The sequence below is a fragment of the Macaca thibetana genome, chromosome 4 (genome assembly GCF_024542745.1).
Source record: "Macaca thibetana thibetana isolate TM-01 chromosome 4, ASM2454274v1, whole genome shotgun sequence".
NCBI lineage: Eukaryota > Metazoa > Chordata > Mammalia > Primates > Cercopithecidae > Macaca > Macaca thibetana.
The window spans coordinates 146,763,016-146,775,529 of record NC_065581.1 but is presented as its reverse complement, the minus strand read 5'-3'; the positions used below and the strand labels follow the sequence as shown (position 1 = coordinate 146,775,529).

At 37.1% G+C, this 12,514-nt stretch overlaps 1 protein-coding gene across 11 annotated transcripts in view; it reads right to left on the bottom strand.

Annotated features, from left to right (window-relative positions):
• Window positions 1–12,514, bottom strand: part of CEP85L (centrosomal protein 85 like) — a 239,010-nt gene that overhangs the window by 133,523 nt on the left and 92,973 nt on the right. Inside the window, exon 2 of one of the 11 annotated variants that reach the window (XM_050786410.1) lies at window positions 169–1,916. The exons of 9 other annotated variants lie outside the window; for them this stretch is intronic. The gene's annotated coding sequence lies outside the window, so the exon portion shown is untranslated. The remainder of the gene's footprint in view (window positions 1–168; window positions 1,917–12,514) is intronic. One more of the 11 variants, XM_050786411.1, reaches the window with a different exon arrangement.

Here is a 12,514-nt window from a genome sequence, read left to right as displayed (position 1 = left end):
GGAGAGGGAAGTTACAGATAAGCAAGGGAGAAGGGCTAACATAAATCCTGCTGTCTGAATTAGAGTCAAAGACATTAGAAGGAATTCCTGTTTAGCTCAATACTAATACTGATGAATAAACAGAGAAACAGTTCTAGATATATGTGTATTATAGGCTAGTATACATACCTGCATAACCTAGCCCTGTCCTCTGAAAGGGCCTAAAAGCAATGGCATCCCAATAATAACAAGTATGTCCGGCATCCAGATCTTGGTTTCTGAATACCTTTCTCCAATAAAAAGAACCAGAGCTCACTGATGAAATGATTGATTCAAGGGCTAAGGTAGGAAACTAAGATGAACATGGAGCATTTTGTGGCACCTGAAAGTAAGGAAGTGCTCAAAAAACAAAAGGATGGCTGGGTGGTGTCCATGTCAAAGTGTCACCGGAACAAACCTGAAAGAGTTCTCAATGGCAAAATTTGAACAAAATATTATTACTGAGTCATAATCAAAAATAAAAAACAAATCGACATAGTCTATACTGGCATAAATCAATGATCGAATAAATAATATGTTTAAGAAAACATTCAGTAAGCTTGTCCTGTATTCCCAGACGAACAGTATAACAGCGATATATTCCACAAGAGTACAGCAAAATAAGTAAAGTTATTCCAAGAAAACCAAATTAGAAAGTTTTCCATGAACAGGACAACTGTTGAAACCAAGCTGATATGGGGTTGCTAGCTGATTGCAATGTGCCCAGAATTAGAATACTGATTCAGATTTTTACATTACCCATCCCACTTGTTCTGAGCAGTAAGAGATCACGTGGTTGGTTCACAGGAATAAGCAGGGTTAGCCTACACTGCAGAAACAAACTTAAAAACAATGGAGACTAGAATTTAATAACAAGTGTACAATAGTTTTTGAAACATAGTATTTCCCTCTCCAGTTTCTCATTTTTACTAAATACAAATTATAGTAAGACCGATTTGCTTTATAATACTTGGCCTGATTATTTGTATAAAGTGCAGCAAGAATAATTATTTTTTATATAAGCTCTTTTTAAATTGGCTTTGATGGAACTCTGTTCCATAGATGGAATTTCAGATAAGACTTTTTTTTTTTCTTTTTTTTTTTTTTGAGATATAGTCTAGCACTGTCACCCAGGCTGGAGTGCAATGGCACAATCTTAGCTCACTGCAACCTCCACCTCCCGTGTTCAAACGATTCTCCTGCCTCAGCCTTCTGATTAGCTGGGATTACAGGAGCCCACCACCAACGCCCAACTAATTTTTTGTATTTTTAGTAGAGATGGGGTTTCATCTATACTAAAAATGTTGGCCAGGCTGGTCTCGAACTCCTGACCTCATGATCTGCCCACCTTGGCCTCCCAAAGTGCTGGGATTACAGGTGTGAGCCACTGCACCCAGCCCCAGATAAGACTTTTTTAAAGCCAAGCCCAGCCTTGGGTTTGTACCCTCAAATAGCAATAAGTTGGGTAAATTCTTCTCCTCTTGGGGTCCCAAGCTAACTTGCAGCTCCTGGACCTGACAGAAAGTGACATTCTTTACTTACCACAGGTCTGAAACCCTGTTTACAGGGACTGTGTAGGCAAGGAATGAGGCCAGTTCCCCAAGGGGCTTTAATTGGCTCTATAAGTCAAGTTTAATTTCTTAAAGGAAAACACACCATTCCAGTCAAAGCTTTGGTAAAATAACCAATTTATCCAATTGTGTCCTGTTACAAAAGAAAACAGATTCTTATTGCACCTATGCAAATAACCATATTGCTCTAAGTTAAGAATACTCACAACTAGTTTCCAAATTCTGGAGAAATCAGGTAGAGAGAAATAAATATGCTCCAAATTTTGTTCACAGGAGTACACGCAACTGTTAAAACCTTTAAATAGCTTAAAAGAAGTTTTCTTGACTCTGAAAAACAAAACAAAGGATCAGCAATGTTTTAAGAAAAGTTAAAAAGACTAGACTTCTTCAGTTTAGTCCATGTCGTTAACTTCTGTTGGATAGTTATGAACATTTTAGCTCTGAGAGTTCTGAAAGTTTTTTCCATTATTCTGATATCATAATCTCCAAAGTTATCAGAAAACCTGCACTTAAGAATACCTGCTAGAGTTCCATAGTTGATTATAAACCGCCTTCTAAAGAGGACTAAAACAAGACAATTGTCTGTGGGTAGTAAAAAGTTTTAGGCTAGCCACTATTAAAGCCACAATTGATAAGGAAATTTGGTTAATTTTGTGGCATACAGAATTTCACATAACAATTATAAATAACATACATTAAGTCATATTAGAATTATAGGAGTTTCCCATAACTTTGGAACATATTCCAGTAACACATTTGTGCAAATACAGTCCAAAGAAAGCAAAACACCATTTTACATTTGATAATAATGCGTCCTGTATGACTTTTACACCAAATAAGCCAAATTTCACCTTTATATTAATGTCCTATCAATGTTAAACCCAATTCTTAATAAAATTTTATGTCTATCCAATCTTAATCAGTTTGACTGTAAGGTAAGATTCTTATAAACCTTTTATAACCATTTACATTTTTTTGTGAAAAAGCAGATTAGTGCTCCAAGAAAAACCTGTTATGCTTTCATTCCAATGTTTAATTTACGGAAAAACTGAATAATACCCCTTTAACTTTAGTCAATATGTTCACACACAGAATCTCTTAACAATTTTTTTCACGCCATCCACAACTGTTCAAACTTTTAGCTTTATTCTAACTTAAAATAACTATTTAACTCTTTAGGCAAAAAATCCACATTCCGATGCCTTCTTATAATCTTTTACCAAAAGTACATTTTACTTTCCTTAGACACCTTGCATGTAGAACTGTTTCTTCAATAGTCTCAATTACATGTTACAATGTTGACTTTTACTTTTGGTGAAAACCCTGGTTAGTAAGCAATTTTGTGTTACTAGGACACACCGGGCACAACTGCAGATAAGAGCTGACTCTCCAACAGAGCTAGGGGGCGTGGCTAACTCTACATGTCCCCAGGCCTTATCTAGAATCTAATGGCTTTACGGCAGGTAAATTGAACTGTTTCCAAAAGAAACAGTTTAACCTTAAAGCATTTAGCAAGTCTGATACTGACCTTAATTTAGACCAAATGTCTACATTTTCAAGATATTTTACCAATAATTTTTAAAACTGTCTTTATTTCCAAAAGATTACTAAAGTCACGTGAACAAAAAGGCATTTTTGTTTCCATTTTTCTGAAAAAATATTAAGTTCTTATTTTTCTAAGCAATTAGAGCTCTTTTATAAACATACAACACATATTAATAAATGGACAGACAGAAGATTCTGCATGTGTAACATTTTTCATCACCAGTTTCATAAGTGGATTACTGGCTTCAAGGTGGAGCCCTTGAAGGAACAGGGCCAGGAAAGCATGCGTTTCTGGGGCCAAATAAGCAGTTGAAGGCAAAGATAGATCCCCAAAATTAAGGGTGCTATTTTATGCTGGTTCCTGGATCCCCAAAAGGAGAGAAATACTAGAGAAGACAGTACAGGAGTTTGCTTCTACTCTGCATTTCACTTCAAGGCAACCCAAAGGCAACCAGCCCATTTTGTCATCAGTCCATCCCTCATGGGAGTCTCATCTCCCAGTGTGGGGTAGGGATGTTTCCTTATCTTCCAGGTGGCCAAGAGTATGCTTCTCTGATCCAAGTGTGCAAAGAGTCAAGTACCCCTCCCTAACTACTATCAGCTGTCCCTTAAAGCATATTTCCTACCTAGTTATTACACACCAAAGCTCTCTCATAATGCAAAGCAATTTCTAATACCCCCAAAACTCAAAACCGTCAGATAACACAATGCAAAACAGAACAGAGCCTTTAATTCTGAGAGGGATCCATCTGCTTTAATTCCTGGAGTTTCATGAGGAAAACAGAGGATACTGCCACATGGTTACACGGCCAAGCTCCCAAGGACATAAAACAAGGTGGAGACTTCATCCAGTATTTCTGTTTGTTTCAGAGACCTGCAGCCAAGTTTGTTACTGACCAGCTTGCTGGGTCTTCTTGAAAAGCGGGCTTACAGGTGTTCTAAGCCTGTGTTTTATCCTGAAGTACCCCTCAACACAGAAAAACAAATTCATAGCACACTAGCTTAAGACTAGCCTTAGAATTATTTTTTGCATTAATCAAAACTTCATAAACACTGATTTTTTTTTAATTTTTATTTTTTTTTTAGCATTCAGTCAACCATTTGCACAGAGAGAGAGAAGCCTGAAATCTGACTGGTAAGAAATTCTTACCCTTTTGCTGGCATGCCAGGCTTCTAAGTTTCCTTTCCCTGAGCAGCTTTAGTGATCCAGCTTGTAGCACCACAGCCATGGGGGCCAAGCCGCATCATAAAGGAAAATTATTTTTTTTCGTTCGGGCCAGAGGAAAATACAAGTGATAAAACAAAGACATTAGCCACTCTGCTTAGCACCCAATATCAAACTGGCAAGGCTTAAATTTGCCCCCAAATGGGCCCCATCATCTTTAATCCAAACTCCAACTTGGAGTTTCAACACGTGGTCTCTGGGCAAGATGGTCACCCTGAGTAATAGAAAAGATAGGAAAGGAAAAGTAGAGAAGGAAAGTATTGCCTATGGCAGGGTGGGGAAGATGAAGAGCTTAGGGAGGCCAGAGAAAGACCCACCCAATGCAACACTGAAAAGTTCAGGCGGCTGCTTCTCAGTACCAAAGGAATCTTTTCCAGCCAGTCTCATCAGCTCTCATTTCCCCTTTTAGGGAGGAAAAAGCTTCCCGTGTCCCACGATCCTGTACATGCCTAATCCTGCCACCCATAGCAAAGAGTACAAGGCAGATTAATCCAAAGAGAATAGCAGTTAACATCCAATAGTGATGAGGGGGCCTCTAACCCTCCTAAGTTGGGCCTCTAACCCAAGGTCGGTCAAGCACCCTTGCTTTTTATTAAGAGGGGCCTCTAACCTACTCTGTCTTAGGAGACACTCTAACTCCCCTAAATTGGGCCTCTAACCCAATCCCATCTTTACCCAGGTACCCCGCTACTTACCCAAAGTTGTCCAATCAGTGCTTCAGTCTGTTTCCTTTGGGTCGGGGGGTCTCAATATTGTCCCTTTTGTGGTTCATGAGAAAAATGTTACTAGATCCCACCACTTACCCAAAGTTAGCCTTTGGGTCAGGGGTTTCTGCAGTATAGTCGCTTCCACGGAGGACAGAAAGATGTTACTGGATCCCACCAGTTACCCAAAGTTAGCCTTTGGGTCAGGGGTTTTGCAAGTGTAGTCCCTTCTATGGTTGCCAGAAATACGTTACAGGAAAGGGTCCTGATCCAGACCCCAAGAGAGGGTTCTTGGATCTCATGCAAGAAAGAAGCCAGGGCGAGTCCACGAGGCAAAGCGAAAGCAAGTTCATTAAGAAAGTAAAGGAATAAAAGGATGGCTGCTCTATAGACAGAACAGCCTACAGGAGCTCTTTAGGCACCAGAGACTCTATTTCCTTGTCAACTGTATTACAAACATTTGCTTCCAGTATGTGTCTTTTTTATTTTGTATCTTTTATCAATGTTCAATTTCTTTAAATTTTTATTAAATGTTTTGTGACTTAAGAACATTTCTGCCGGGCACGGTGGCTCATGCCTGTAACCCCAGCACTTTGGGAGGCCGAGGCAGGCAGATCACGAGGTCAGGAGATCGAGACCATCCTGGCTAACACGGTGAAACCCGTCTCTACTAAAAATACATAAAATTAGCTGGGCGTGGCGGCATGCACCTGTAGTCCCAGCTACTCAGGAGGCTGAGGCAGGAGAATGGTGTGAACCCGGGAGGTGGAGCTTGCACTGAGCCAAGATCGTGCCACTGCACTCCAGCCTGGGTGACAGACTGAGACTCCGTCTCAAAAAAAAAAAAAAAAAAAAAAAGAACATTTCTGACCTAAGAATATAAAATTAATCTCATATCTCCTAGATTTTTAAAGGAAATCAATAGCTCTTTATTCCATCTCAAATTTGTTATAGTTTGAGGTAGAGATCTACTACCACTGTTTTCAGGCCTAATATTTTCCTACTGCTTTAAAATGCTATCTTTATATCACATATTAAATGTCCATATATGCATGTGTTTTTAAAAATTAAGTTAATATGCCTGCTACAGAAATGTGTTATACATATAAACATGTATGTATGTATATGGAGGTATTTTTGCCAAATGGTGGAACAGAAATTCTAGGTTTTTGTTTTATTCTCTGATTTGTTTGGCTCATACCATAAATTGGCAGGACTTTTATTAATTATGTGTGTTCTTTCCAACACAGAAAAAAGGCCCCCACAAAAGCCTTCTTTACTTCTTTAAATGCCCATGGAGATCAAACCTAATCCTAAGCTTACCTTAATGGCTAAATCTCCTTGGAGAATAAACTAATTCTAGGAACTTCAGGTGGTATGAATTAGATTATGTGAATCATTTCAAAATAAAAATTATTTTTTAAAGAAATCTAATATATAGATCTTTTAGAAAAAGAAAGCAAATCATAAAACATGTATGGAATGATCAGTTTATTTAAAAGCCTATGTGTATGTGAATAAATGAACAGCAAGAGGTCTAGAAGAACATACAACACATTAGTAACACTGGCGACCTCTTGAAAAGCAAGAATTAAAGAAGGAAACGAAATAAAGGGAGACTTCTTTTTTTGCTCCATATAATTTTTCAAAATAATTCTATGTGGAGTCAAATTTTTCAGATCCATGAATAATACCTGAAATATGAATTTGCTTTTAAAACAATGTTCACCTTTATGCTTTTGTAAATGTGTATTACCTTTATAAATCAGGAAAAATGAGAAGAAATACATAATAGTAGTTGGCATTAAGGACAAGTTTGACAATCTCTTTCTAAGTTCTTTTTCTCTTCATTTTCTTTTTCACTTACACCTATATGACAAGATTTCTGGTTCAAGATCACTGCCTGAGTATACACACATATATTCCCTCCCTTCCAAGACCCAGTGAAATGACAAAAAGTAAAACACAGAAACACACAGAAACCCACACCAGTGAACAATATGAGACCATCAAGCGAAAGAGATTAGAACACAATTCCTGACAACAGAAAACAAAGGGTGTTAAATATTGAAGCAGAACAGAAGAATGTACACTGCAACCTCAGAAATACCAGGTTCAAAACCAGGATTGAAAAAAAAAAAAAAAAATGTAGGTAGAAACAGGAACCTTAACTGAGAGTTTACATATTCATTGTTACATTCAACAAAATTGAACACCCAGTACAAACCAGTTCCTGTCCTATGAAACAAACAATAGGCGAACCCAAAATAAAGCAGCGGGCACAAAATTGTGAGGGTGGCAATAGAAATATCACTTCAGATAAGTCAGTTAGGAAACATTTCTAGGGAAAAAAAATGGAGAAGAGAGACGTAAGAAAACATAAGGGAGCAAGGAAGGAGAACAAGAATCACTTCTTAAGCAATGATAATGATGCAAATTGTGCTAAGCTATTTAAAAGTCATCATATTAAATCACCACCACACATAGAGTTATCTCCAATTTAGAGATTTTTTATTTTAAAAGTGAGGCTCAAAGAAGTGCGAAATTATCCAAGGTTGTACAGATAACTATAACAAGTAATAGCAGGTTTTAAATGCAGCTCAAGCTCTTCATCAAATTCCTAACACTAATTTTATCTTTTGGGAACCTACACCCATGCTAACAAAAGCCAAGTGGGGTACCTAGACTTCTAAACTTGCCAGGCTGTAATAAAACACCCTAAAAGTGCCACCATAATAGTATCAAAGAAGGTCAAATAGGGAGACAGGGCCTTTACTCCTGTCTAGCAATATGGGGACACCCCTTCCCCTCTACCCTTAGGTGGTATCAGAGGAGGCCTGGTTGAGACTGAGGACTTTCACCATCACTGAGTAATAATAAGGCAACCCACACTGTGGTGTCAGTGGTGATAACCTGGGAATTCTGACTTCCACCCCTACCCAGCAGTAACAAGGTGCTCTTCCTTATCCCTCAAGTATCAGCAAAGGCCATGTGGGAAATTGGGACTTACATCTCCACCTGGCAATAAGGAGACAGTGCCCCATCACTTTCAACTACAAGACCCAAAGAAATCCACCCAAAGGCGCATGATAATTAAATTTCTGAAAACTGAAGAAAAACAAACAAAAAAAATATTGAAATCAGCCAGGAAAAAAAAAAAAAAAAAAAAAAAAACGGCAACTTATCAACGGGGGAGGGAGGGCACAAAACAATTCAAATGACAGCAGATTTGTTATCAGAAATCACAGTGGTCAAAAGGAAGTAGAAAAATATTTTCAAGTGGTAAAAGAAAAGAAGTGTCAGACTAGAAATGTGTACCCAGTAAAATTATCCTCAAAGAATCAAGAGGAAGTCAAGACATTCTCCGTTAAAAGAAAACTAAGATAATTTGTCATTGGAGACCTAAAAGAATGAAGAATGACTAAAGGAGGTTCTCTAAACAGAAAGGAAGCAATAAAAAAAGAAACCTTGGAACATCACAAAGGAAGAAAAAACACAAGAAACAAAATTATGAATAAATAAAATAGGCTTTCCTTCTGCTCCTGAGTTTCTTAAATTATGTTTGATGGGTGTTTGATGTGGTTATAAATATATGTAGAGGAAATATGTGAAACTATTTTATTATAAATGAGGGAGGGTAAAGGGATATAAAAAGAGGTAAGATTTCTCCACTCCACTCAAACTGGTAAAATAACATCAGTAAACTGTGATACATATGTATATCTAATGTACCAAGAGCAATGTATATAAAAATACCTAAAGCAACTATTAGAAGAACTACACAAAGAGAGACACTCAAAAACACAGATGAATCCAAATGGAATTCTAAAAATGTTCAAGTAACCCACAGGAAGACAGATAATGAAAACAGAAATGGAGAACAAATAGAAAGACTTAAGTATTAACATAAATAATTACATTAAATATAAATGGTCTAAATGTACCAATTAAAAGATAGAAATTGGTACAGAAGATTGATGAGAAACCATGACCCAACTACATGCCGTTAGAAGTCATTTACCTCAAATAATAATATAGATAGGTTGTATGTAAAAGGATATAAAACATATGCCATGTGAACATTAATTTTAAAAAAAGCATGTTGGCTATATTAATATCAAATAAAGTAAGCTTAGGAGAAAAGAAAACTACCAAAGACAGAGAGGGACATTATATAATGATAAAAAGGCCTATCCACCAAGAAGTAATAGCAATTCTAAATGTATACACACCAAACAATGTGGCTGCAATACATAAAGCAAAAACATAGAAATAAAAGAATACACAAATCTATAATAACATAGATTTTTAAACACTCGTCTTTCAACAACTGAGAAATACTAGACAGAAAATCATCACGTATACAGAACTCAACATAACAAGATCTAATCAACATTTATAGGACATTCCCCCACTACAAGAGCAGAATACACATTCCTTCCAAGTACCCATAGAACATATATCAAATATACCATATGGTGGGCCCTAAAACAAATGTCAACAAATTTAAAGGACTGAAATCACATGAAGTGTTTCTAGCTACAATGGAAAAACTAGAAATTAATAACAGAAAGACAGCAGGAAAATCTCCAAACACTTTGAAACTAAACAACACACTTACAGTCCTGAGTAGCAAAGAGGAAGTCATAAGGTAAATTACAAAAAATACACTGAACTGAACTAAAATGAAAATATAAAATATCAAAATTTGTGGGACACAGCTAAAGCAGTTCTGAGAGGAAATTTATAATAGCATATTTTAAAAGTGGAAAACTCTCAAATCAGTAATCTAATCTGCTAACAAGAACCTAGAAAAAAAGAAGAGTTCAACAGACCAAAAGCAAGTAGAAAAAAAGGAACTAACAAAGAGCAGAAATGCTGAAATTGAACACAGAAAACAAATGAGAAAATTAATGTAACCAGGAGATGGTTCTTTGCAGAGATCAGTAAAATCAACAAACTGCTACCAAAACTGAAAAACAAGGCAGGAAGACACAAACTAACAATAACTGAAATGAGAGGCCAGGCATGGTGGCTCACCTGTACTCCCAGCACTCTGGGAGGCAGAGGTGGGCAGATCACCTGAGGTCAGGAGTTAGAGACCAGCCTGACCAACAAGGAGAAATCCCGTCTCTACTAAAAATACAAAAATTAGCCAGGCAACGTGGTGTGTGCCTGTAATCCCAGCTACTCAGGAGACTGAGGGAGGATAATCGCTTAACCCAGGAGGCAGAGGTTGCAGTGAGCCAAGATCGCGCCATTGTACTCAAGCCTGGGCAACAAGAGTGAAACTCCATCTCAAAAAAAAAAAAAGGAAAGAAAAAAAAACAGTAACTGAAATGAAACAGGGGACATTACCACATAGCCTGCAGACATCTAACAAATAATAAGAGAATGTTATAAACAATTCTACACACATAAATTTAGGTGAAATCAACCACTTCCTCTAAAAAACAAAAGCAACTCATCCAATTTGAAACACTTTATAACTATTAAGGAAACTGATTTCATAATTTTAAAATTTCAAAAATTAATAATCTCTGGGCCCATTGGCCAGGTGTGGTGGCTAACGCCTGTAATTCTAGCACTTTGGGGGGCCGAGGCAGGTGGATCACCTGAGGTCAGGAGTTCAAGACCAGCCTGGCCAACATGGCAAAACCCAGTCTCTACTAAAAATACAAAACTTAGCCAGGCGTGGTGGCACATGCCTGTAATCCCAGCTACTCAGGAGGCTGAGGAAGGAAAATCGCTTGAACCCAGGAGGCAGAGGCTGTGGTGACCTGAGATCGTACCATTGTACTCCAGCCTGGGCAACAAGAGCAAAATTGTGTCTCAAAAAAAAAAAAAAAAAAGAAAGAAAAAAAAAGAATCTGGGCCCAGAGTATTTCACTGAAAATTCTACCAAATGTATAAAAAAGAATCAACACCATTCTATACAATCTCTTCCAAAAAATAAGAGAGAACATTTCCCTATTCGTTTATAAAGGTATTATAGTATTAACCCTGATATCAAGAGAGTACCAAAGAAAAAAAGAAACTACAGGACAATATTCGTTATTGATACACAAGAAAAAAATCCTTAAGAAAATATAAACAGGTGACCTGAGATCGCACCATTGCACTCCAGCCTAGGCAACAAGAGCGAAACTCCATCTCAGATAGATAGATACACAGACAGACAGGCAGACAAACAGATAAATTTATATTCTTAAAAGCAAATGTATTTCTATATTATAAATGCATTTCTAAATTTATTTCTGGGTTCTATGTCTCAAAACTTGAAAATATAATATGATTTACAATCACTCCAAAAACATAAAATATTTAGGTGTAAATCTAACAACGTACGTATAGAAAATGTATGTTAAAAACTATACAACACTGGTGAGCAAAATAAAAAATCTAAATAAATGGAGATGACACCATCTTCACAGACTGGAAAACTCACCAAGAAAAGACATTATTTCTCCCCAGTCTGACAAACAACAAAATTCCTATCGAATTCCCAGGAAGATTTTTTTGTATTCTTTTTTGTACAAACTCATAATTTTTATGAGTTTTACTTCCAGTACCTTGATTATTCTAAGCTTATTTTTTCTTTTTTCCTTTTTTTAACCAAATACCCAGACTTCAATATTCTAAGCTTATATAGAAAGGAAAAGAAACTAGAAGAGGTAACACAATTTGAAAAACGATACAGTAGACATAATAACTCTACCCAAAAAGTAAATAGGGAAAAAAAAAAAAACCTCAAGTCTATGTCTCACACTGTGCAATAAGGATTAATTAACTCAGCAAGTCTGGGTTTCCCACACCTTGCACATTCTGAGAAATATTTGGCCCTTGCCCAGCTCCCTAGGATGTAACTTCTAAGCCCTTGGAATGTCCAGCCTAGTAAGAAAGTCTTTACCTGGAGGTTTTAGGCCACTCCATATAGTCTATGCTAATAATGTGATTAATGGTGGGGGCCTTGGACCAAATGGCATCAGCTGGAGGGCTGCAGATGGAGGTCATCCATGAGGGCAGTCAACCACACCTACATACCCACCTACCAAAAAACCGTGGACACCACAGAGCTCAGCTGACCTTACCTAGTTTTCAGTATTCCACATGTTCTCATACATCACTGCTGGAAGAAATGAACTCTGTGCATATGACTTCACAGTGATAGGACAACTATAAATTTGGGCCTGGTGTCTCCTGGACCCTGTCCTTTGCTTCTTTTTCCATCACTGACTTAAATCTGTATCCTTTAGCTGTAACAAACCATAGCCATAAGTGTAACAACTTTAAGTTCTGTGATTCTTTATGAAAATCAATTGAGTCTAGGAGAAGCCTTGGGGAATCCTAAACACACATATATAAAAAATTAACTCAAAATGGATCACAAAGATAAAACATAAAATGATAAAATATTGAAGAAAAAAATGAGAAAATATCTTCAAGACGTA